We start from the raw sequence: 10516 nt of genomic DNA on the forward strand, positions 1-10516 counted from the left end.
TGGAAAAGTTTAGAGAAAAAGATCTATAAAAAGCTCATATAAAATAAATATATAATAATAATAATCATAATTAAAAAATGTAATTTAACTAAATTAATTAGATTTAAGTAGATAAATAAATAATACATCTAACAGTACACAAAGAGATGATGGAGGAGTAATCAATAAACTGTCATTATTTAAATAAACTCAAAATACAGGAGATCACTGGAGATAACAAGTAGAAATGGCTTACCAAATTATTTTGTTAACATTGTTAATTGAACTAAGGGGCCAGTTTACACGGCAACTAAAATGTGAAACTTTTGAATGTGTTTTGACCGTTCATTTACACAACGACGGTGTTTGGAAGGCCTAAAATTGCAAGTTTTTGAAAACAGTTTTAAAAGTGCAAGTTTATGAACATGATAGGCCTACTGTTATTGTCTCCATGTAAACTACAAAAATGTGAATTTGTGAAAATGGTGACAACATGCGCATGTGTATTACTGAATGTGTTCAGTTTATAGGCACGTAGTGTATCTTTACAAAGTGACATCGCCAACTACTGGCCTGGCAGCATAATACAGAGTTTTAAGTCGTTTTCACAAATCCGAGTGAACGGGAATCATGTTTAAAAACACACACAGTGTGTTGATTTTTTCCCCGTCACCCCCACGATGAAACGAGCCGTTCAATTAGGTTTGAGCTCACCCGAGTCGCTGCTGTTGCACAAAAAAGTGGTGGTGCTGTTTTAAAAATCTGTGTAGACACCAAAGAAATGTATTCTGGAACAGAGAAGAGAATGTATGCCTTAAGAAACTCATATAAGACAGCTGTCAGATTTCATTGGTGATTTCAAATATAGCTTGGTGAACAGCTTCAGATAAATTGATGTTTCCCCATTCAAAGAGATAGGAGCTGTACTTGTATGACTGAAATAGCTGCCCCAGAGGTATTTCAAAGATGGTTGCCAAATTAAATGACTTGCCTAAAGGGACTTTTGATCCTTGTTGTGAAAACATACCCTAATACGTAACTATAAAAACAAATGAGGACATAATCCGTAACCAAGGAAAACTGAAACTAAACAGAGCGGCAAACCAGAACTAAAGGAAACAGAACAGAATGTCAAAATAACAGTCCACATAAAATAACATAAACCTGACAAATAATAATAATAAAATTGCAAAAACACACAACAAAATGACTAAAACTTCAACTTAAATTAAAATAAATTTTAAAAAAATTACAAAAACAAAAGCTGATTCATAACATACAAATTATTAGCAAGTAAAGGTGATATACTTACAAGGACTATATAAAAAAAATATATATATATACTGTATAAAAAAAAAACACAGAGAAACATGGGGTCTCTAAACTTGGTCCTGGAGGGTTGGAGCTAACTCTGCAGGACAGTGGCCATCCAGGACAGAGTTTGGAGACCCGTAGGGTATTCAGATCCTTTTTTCCCCTCTTTTTTTCAACTGTAATAGTATCTAACGGATGCTAAAATAACACTGGTAATAATGTAACAATAGAAACTTAATATTTTACAAATCTATTTTAGACCCACAAAAAATATACAAAATATGGGGTCCCTCGCATAAGGATGATCATATATTTCGGGGTGGCATTAAAGATCAAAAGCCCTTGTTGTTGAGTACAGTGATGAAGAGATGACAGGGGCGGGAATCTACATTTCATGGTTTAGCTTACCTCATGAATAAAATTCAGTTTGGATCAGTGTTCTGATATGAAAATAGACATGAATAAAACACATTTAGCAAGATATATATTCTTTGAGACAGGCCTCATGGGTCAGGATGAATCGGTGCTTGACATTTCAGTAGTAATTTCTTTCACGTATCATTCAATAGAGCAGGGGTTGGCAACATTAGATGCATGTGCCATTAAATCGAATTACTGGTTTGTTAGAATTAATAGAAAAAAATGTTAAAATAAAATAAAATAAAATATAATAATGAAAGTGAAAGGTTAAGAATAATGGCTTCACTTAAGTTTTATGTAATGACCGTAACACAAAAATCAGCCAACAACATTAAGGTCAGCTGTAGGACAGCATTAGTGTAATATAAGTTAATTTTATTTTTAAATGTACAAAAACAAATAAAATAAAATTAAATAAAATAAAATAAAATAAAATAAAATAAAATACTCAAAATAGGCTATTTAACTAGGCAATTGGTCACACTCAAAATCACATAAGGGATGCTCTCTTTAATTAGTTAACATAAGTCAAAGCTAACAACAAAACATTAGTGCATAATGTATTATTACACGGCTCTGTGGAATACTCAATTCTGATTGGTCAATCGCGCCATCCAGCGGTATTTTATTCCCCGATAACAACCGCTGAAAACAGATAACACAGGCTCATCCGGGTTACTGAAGTCAGCAGCGCTATACGCTTGCTAGGAATGTTTTTTCTTTTTGGAAGTTTTGCGTTTGGTGAGCTAATAAAATATTAAAACTCAGTTAATTCAATATTTTGTGTCCAGTTATTTAATTATGTCAATCAGTATCGTGGACTCGCTATCTCAAGCGACAAACGCAGCTGCTGCCATTTTGCGACTATTGTTTTGTACACTGTTGGATTATAAGAAAAAGGTATGATTTTATAGCAGTTTCATCTCAAATCAATCTCCCTTATCCCCATAATTATTTATGTGGCGAAATGCTGTGTAAAAAGTGGTATGACTGTAACGTTTCCCTTAAATGTCAGTCTAGTTTGAACTTGCTTCGCTAGCAACTGCTCTCTCTAGCAACTGCTCTCTCTCTCTCTTTAAAGGCTGTATATCGACTCAGATCAATATTTCATGTCTAATTATTTACTTCTGTGGCAAGTAGCCGTGTAATAAGCGGGATAATGTACATCTAGAACTTTTTAATCTAGATGTACATCCAGCTGGTTGTTATCTCAGAATAAACCCCGACAGGGTGATTAGGACCCTGACATGAAGCGGAGGAGTCTTGCATCAGCCTGAAGGGGTTTACATTATCCCGTACGTAAAACAGTAAACATTTACATATGAAATTACATAAAAAACATCTCTGAATCTACAGGAACAGGAATGTATCCTACACTGGCCCATATTTCAGTATCTTCTCTAGGAGGCCACACTAACTCATCTTCTAGTATATACTCACACAGCACATTCAGTATCAGCTTCTAATAAGGGTTCTTCTATATATTTCACCTTTAGCATGTAGTGGGGAAAAACTATATGAACCTATAATGCCTCATAATTCAAGAGGTGGAGCAAGTGTGATGCTGGTCTACAGTATATTGATCATGTGAATGTGGGTCGGCACTGATGCAATGGGGCCACTACAATGAACGAGGGCCAGCTTTTGCATCTAGCTGAGTAGGTGGAAGTCAAGGAGGTTAGATGATACAGAATGCTACTTAAAACAGCAAGTATATCACTGCTCCATTGTTTCTGCTCATCATGACATCAATCTTCTAACAGGCTGCATTGTTTAGTGGCTGACCTCAGATGAAGGCATGGCAAGTTAAACCAGCTTATATTATTTCTATACAAAGAGCTTTATGTCCCTAGTAAGAGACTTGTCATGGATTATGGTTGAATTACATGAGATTCCAGTGAAGAGAATGTGAACATCTAAGATTCTAACAGCCCCATAAAAGTCTGCTTATTTGTGTCAGGTTATATTTGTACAGTAGTGCAGAACTGATCTCTTTATCTGTCCGTACTGAGCTCTCTATTTGAGAGCTGTCAAAAGCAAAGTGGAGCCCAGAGAGTCATTCAAAACTCCATTACTACAGATGGACTAGGTGAAAGGTTAAGAACAATGGCTTCACTTCGCCGTAAGACAACAATCAGCCAACAACATTAAGGTGAGCTGGACAGCATTAGTGCGAGTGAACTTATGCTTATCCAATGCCTATTAGATGCAAACACATGGGAGTAAAAGTATTTGTAATTTATCTTTTTGTTTTAACATTTTTTTTAATTATTGCATTGCAGTACCAACGCTATCTCACGACCAATTCGTGTAAAATGTAGTAAAATGTGGCTGATTCGTACGAATTCGTTCGATTTGTCTAAACCCCAGTGACGGTTTGGTTTAGGGGCGGGGTCAGGTCATTCAACGTAAAACGTCGAAAAATATGTAAGATTTAGTAAACATCGTACAAATTTGTACAAGTGAGGTCGTATGAATTCGTATGAATTAGCCACCTCTTAAAATTCATACGAATTGGTCGTGAGATTATGTTGGCAATACAGACAAGATAAGTTAATTCGATTTTTTAAAAATAATTATGCTATAATATACACTGCGTCCGAAAGCTGAAAAATGCTAAGGTAGGGAGGCAAGGAACAGTCGAATCCAATGATCATGTCATGGCTTCATCTGAATGGTTTTTGAAGGCAGCATAGGGTGCTTCTCAAACGGAAGGCTCTATGGTCACGGTATGAAAACACTATTAAAACTTAATTTTGGAAAATATATTGCTATTGTAGAGATTAAATATTCACTTAGTTGTCACCATAGCTCTCTCTATTTTGTTGTAGATCATTAAACCGTTACACTGCCTCAGAAGTCTGTCTGAAATCAGTTTCATGAGCTATACCTTCGTGTGCAAACACTGCCTGCAAAGTGATTGCTTGATAAGGCAGCGAGGCAAGTCAGCTTTGGGATTCAGCCAAATTGTATAATGCAAAATTTACTTTCAGCCCATGTCCACCTATTTTTTTCGATTCTGGACCTTTTATAGTAAAAATTATTAATGAGGAACTAAACATGTTGCAATGCATGCTTATATATTTTGATGATTAAATTATTAGAAGAGTTGTGCAGTATAATGTATTGTTCGTTTTTCTTTGGGTAAAATAATGAAATACTTGCCAAAACAAAATGAAACCTGTACAAAATATAGTAGGGCCCAACAATAAGGACTGTCCGGTGCCAATGTGAACGACGCTCGGGACAATTGACTGAACAATCACTGTTCCGATCGGGCTGCATTGTCACGAAAGTTTATCCTTTGAATGTGTTTTCAAGCCTTGCCAATTTAAATATTCAAGTGCAAGAAGATGCAGAAGAGAACTACATTTGGCACTCGCTGTGTGAGAAGTTTTGTGTGCGCACACATCCAAAGCATGCGGCTAGAAAGACAGTAATCTATGCTAATGACAAAAGTTATATCGGAATCAGCCAGTAGTTGTTTGTTAAAATCGATATCGTCCAAAAAATACCCACTTGGTGCATCCGTATTTTTTTTTAGCTTTTCATCAACTCAAGTAACTCCCTGCTGTTCTCTAATGAACCCCCAGTTGTGCACAAACCACAGTTTGGGAAACCCTGTCTTAGAATAATGCCATTACTGCCTACATTTTTAAACAGTCCTTTGGGAGTAACTCCCTGCAATGCTGTCTGTGGGCTAGGTCTGTCTGTGACATTCTCACTAGGTTTTGGAACAGATTATTGTCTAATGCAACTCAAGGCTAACTGCAAGGCTGTAGTTTTAAAAGACATGTATACCATTTGATATATTATTCTGAGTAGCATAGCAGCATAATTTAAGCTTACATGATGAGGAATGGTAAAGACACTGGTCTTTCTACGGTTGCTGGTTTGGTGATTACTTTCTTTTACGTTTTATTCTCAACACTGTTCAAGAGATTCACCTTTTCTATACGCAGACTTGGGTTTTTGTTTGCCTCTGAGATTATTAAAGATGTAAAAATGTGAAAAGGTGATTGTAAAACACACCCAGTGTTAAATTAAACGGTGGTGCTGCTAGTGTAACGTGACCGGGCCTGAAGCTCTAATTGTACTGCTCTCTCAGACCGGCCCATGTGGCGATCTCAAGAGGGAACTGACTCCGTAATGATTGCTCCTCTACTCTCCTTCTCGTACAGGTGTCCAATCTCCCTTCCTTCTTCCCCTCTGCTCCTGCTTTTTTTCTTTTTTTCTTTGCATGTGATGGCCTGGGGAATTTGAAAAGGGATGTAAACACAGGGAGGTCAAGGTAACACATAAAATGTCAGAGTAAGATTTCAAGGAAATTGAAAATGCCAAAATGTTCAAGTCTATATTAAAAGAGTTGCATGTGGCCCTAGTCTAATAATAAAGATATGGCACACAGCAGAGCACGGAGAGAGATTTATACATGCTATCTGGATTGAATGCTGCGCCCTATACATTGCATCATCATCATCATCATCATCATCATCATCATCTGTGTTTTAAAGAGCTGGGCGAGGATTTGTCTCTCTTTAAATTCATGAGTGTGAATTTGAATTAAATTGGCCATGACCCGCAGCATGTTGAATTGGAATCCGAATTGGAATGGCAGGAAGAGGAATTGCAATTCTAAAATTTCAACACAATCACACAAAAAGCATATTAATCCATTACAAAGTTTAAAACAAAACATAAATAATTGCATGGCTATATTTGACTATGCATATTAAGCCCCATAAATGAGTCTGCAGTGCCTCTTCAAGTCAAACACAAACACACCTGTTAAATGAATGAACGAACCAATGAATGATATTCTTATTTCAATTAAGTGCAACACTTTTCACCATTATATGTCACAAGTGATGTGTAAAATGTTTATTGCTTATCTGTTGACTTTTGCTTTCCTGAATATGAGGGTTAAGTGAGCAACATCCTCATAGGCTACCATAGAACAAACACACACAAAAAAGGAAATATTACTTATATTATCCACATGTTAAGTGTTATGTTGAAGTGAGTTTACTTTCACTTATTTGTAACTAAACATAAGTGAATTCATCATTCAGATCTGTGCAAGTTATATCATGTCCTGCTGAAACTCTTAAATCCTCCACAGCCCCACCCTTTCATTACATTGCATTTGTGGGATAAACATTTCAAGACACTCGACTAAAGAAAAAAAAAGAAAAGAAATAAAAACAATGCATCGTAACAATGACATTTTTAGCCACTAAAGAAAGAAAGTCAATGTCTAGACACACTCGTAGACATTTTAGCAGACATACACACAAACACATTATTTGATATCACAGATTTGCCAGATAAACCATGAATACTGTTTTTGGTGCATAAATAGATGGAAAAATAGATGGGTATCACTTTTCAGAGTGTACTTACTGTAGGTTCATCCTTCAGAAATAGGTTCAGAGAAAACATATACAAGGAAACATGATGGCAAAGTGTTTTGGTGGCTCATATTTGTGGGTAGTCTCTCAGACAGTGGCACTGCTGGTTTGACATAATTGCCCCCTTCGGCCTGGGCGGACTACTGTGCCCACGCTGTGGGCACTAACTGGTCTTGCAGGGCGCTAAGAGATTTTATAGTGTGATTACTGTGGATTAAACTAATAAATGAAAAAGACACATATATCAGGACTGCGACAAACCCTCAAAAACAACAACAACAATCCTTCACACTCTGTTCTCTGCAGATGCTTTGCCTAGATGGCAGAAATGTGAGAGCACTTAGGATGTAATTATATATTTCTAACAGACACAAGCCCTCTTCATTTCAGCTTTTTCTGGAGCATTTTTTTTTATCTCAGTGAGGTCAAGCGAGGATATATCCGCCTCTCTCTCCACACACCTCTCAAAGAGGAGTCGTATTCCTATAACAAATCTCACATCACTATAGTCCGTTATTTATGAGGCAACAAATCAAGAGGTTTTGTGGCTGTTGTGTGTGTTGAAGTGTGTATGAGTTTGAAAGAACAGAAAGAAAATGGCTAGACACAGTAATATGATAGAGGAAGAACAAGGTTAAATTATGCATTATGAGTTATTAAACGAAATGAATGGGCTGTTAATTAATGTATGGATGAATCACCTGCAATGCCGCTGGGTAAAGACACGGGGCCTTCTGTCACCTAACTCAGCATGCTGTGCCATATATCACACCATACTCCCTATTTTATGCAGTATGCATTACAGAACATGAATTGCAGAATATTAAATATATATACTGTACTGCCACAGCTGAGGCTATGAAATGTTAGGAGCCAAAGACCATCATCTTAATGCAAATTATTATTACAAGATAAATTATTACCTTTTTTTTATTTTTTATTTTTTTATTAATACATTCGTTTATCAACCCGAAATACATAAATGCGATTGTAAAGAAAAGTAATAGTAGCCTATTAAACCTCAACAAGCTGAGTTATCTTAGGTCTCATTCATGACTGTAGCAGTGCAGGACGATTCAGTGATTCATTCATTGGGACAGACATTTATGAAAGTGCTTTTGAACAAATCAGTTGAACATTATCTTGTCATTCCTGAAAGACTTAAAGTCTTAACTTATTCACAAAAACACTTACTTGTTTTTTCCTAAATGAATCAAGCATTTTGAACTCAGCTGTTGAGAGAATGATTCAAATGACTCACTCTTAGAGCCACTTGGTTCATTTTTGAATTAGTGTTTTTGAACAAATCAGTTAAGTAAAGGATTCAATGACTCGTTCATAAAAGCAGTCCCTTGTTTAGTTGCTAAATGGGCAAATTTGAGACCCCAATCTGGGATTTTTTGTGACCATATGAGTCAGGACCTCAGTTTAATGTCTCATCCGAAGGACGGTGCTCTTTGACAGTATAGTGTTCCCGTCACTACACTGGGGCGATAGGACCCACAAAGACCAGATATATCAGCACTCTTGAAAGTCAGCTCGACCAATCAGATGCGAAGACCAGAACTACAGAATAAAGTGCCATATTTACGCAGGGGTTTGTTCATATCCCCAATCCTAGTAGCGACAGATATAATGATGGTTGCCTTAGTAAGCACTACTAATAGGCATAAGTATGTTTCAGCAGATGTGTGGCAGTGCAGTATAATGAAGGAAATGTTGACAGGTCCTCATGGAATTCGAAATTTAATGGGTTTGGTGAGTATGTAATGTCACCACCTAATTGATGAATCAAAATAATGTGGCTCATAATCCCTCATATGAATTTCTATCCTATCCAAGCAAATCATTTGAAAAATGAGCACATTGACTTTCATGTATTATTAGTGTTAATATCATCACCACAGCTGACTTTCATTGCAGGTCGAGTCTGTTTAACTGCTGCTGGAGATTTTATGCAGTTTCAGACATATGAGGTGTTTGGCTATTAAGATGGTCATTAATACATAATGTTGTCTCTGGTCATATAAGGCTGCTCTCATTCCTGCCCTCTCAGCCTCTGGCCTTAAATATTAATGCCCTACATATGCTGCCTGCCATGTGGAGCATTATTAGCTTCATATTGAAGGAACAAAGGTTAAGGCTGAGAGTGCAGCGCTGGGCATGGGGGTTTATAATACTCCTGGATTAGCTGTGGGTAGCTTGTGTATTACAATGCATTGAATAACTATGCTCTTTTTACGAAGGAGCTGTTTTGTACAATAATCACTGTGTAGTTTCCTATATTGAACCGCACTTATGGTCTATAATCATCATTTCAAATTGCACAGGAAGCCATATTGCTTTTGCCTTCATCATAAATCACACACAATTGTATTTTGTTCTCCTTCAGCACTCCAAGAAGTTGAATCCATTCTATTCCATTTCAAAAGTGGAAGAGCTTTTCCTCTGGATTATTGATCTCTATAAAGAAGCAGCTGGTGAATTACTTGCAGCTTTTTTCCTTGAATGATTCTCAGAACTCTTATATTCTTTAAGAACAACTCACTTTCTGGTTGTAACCATGTTTTGTCCACCAGAGACCTTCCTGTGAAGCTGATGCCCATTGGCACTGGGTTGTTAAATGGCCAATGAATACGTTCTGTACCCCTTAGTGGAGCTTGGCTACGGTGGGGGAGGAAGAGATGAGATTTGCCTGAGACCGTGGGGGAAGATATGGGGTTCCTTGATTACTTTGTGGAGACTCCTCTGGCCATGGGAATGGTATAAATGGAAGCACAGCTGCCAGTGAGAACCTGGTCTGGAATTCTGTTTCTTGTACTACAACAAAATGACCTGAGGGAAATTGGGACTATCCCCTTTGTTTTTCACCCTGTAGAATCCTCATGGATTGTGTTGAGTTTGTTCTGGCTCAGAAATTACAGACAGGTGATGAGTATTTGTATAGTTTTCAAAAATATATATTTTAGTTTGGTTTCAAAACCCAGTTTAATCCCATTTTAAGACATCAAAGACGCTTCATTTCGGACATATCTTAAGGCAGAATTGCATATATTCTTGACAAAAAAAGAAAAGAAAAAGAAAGGTAATACCAGAATGCATTGTAACAAGTGAAATAAATAAATAAATAAATCAAGATGGTTGATGAATCGAGACAAATGTTTATAATGCATGTACATTTTCTTTAAGCTATGAATACTTTTATTCAGGAAGGATGTATTAAATTGATGTTGGAAAAGAGCTATGCTAAGTTCATTATTAATGTGATTAAACATAGTAGGATGGTCACCTTATTTGCAGTTTGCCAAAATGCATTTTAACTTTGTTTGCTTTGAATTCATGAAAGACAGACTTTTGATGGTAGGCAAAATCGTTCAGGAAAAAAAAGCCAA

The sequence above is a fragment of the Squalius cephalus genome, assembly GCF_949319135.1.
Source record: "Squalius cephalus genome assembly, chromosome: 9".
Classification (NCBI taxonomy): Eukaryota; Metazoa; Chordata; class Actinopteri; order Cypriniformes; family Leuciscidae; genus Squalius; species Squalius cephalus.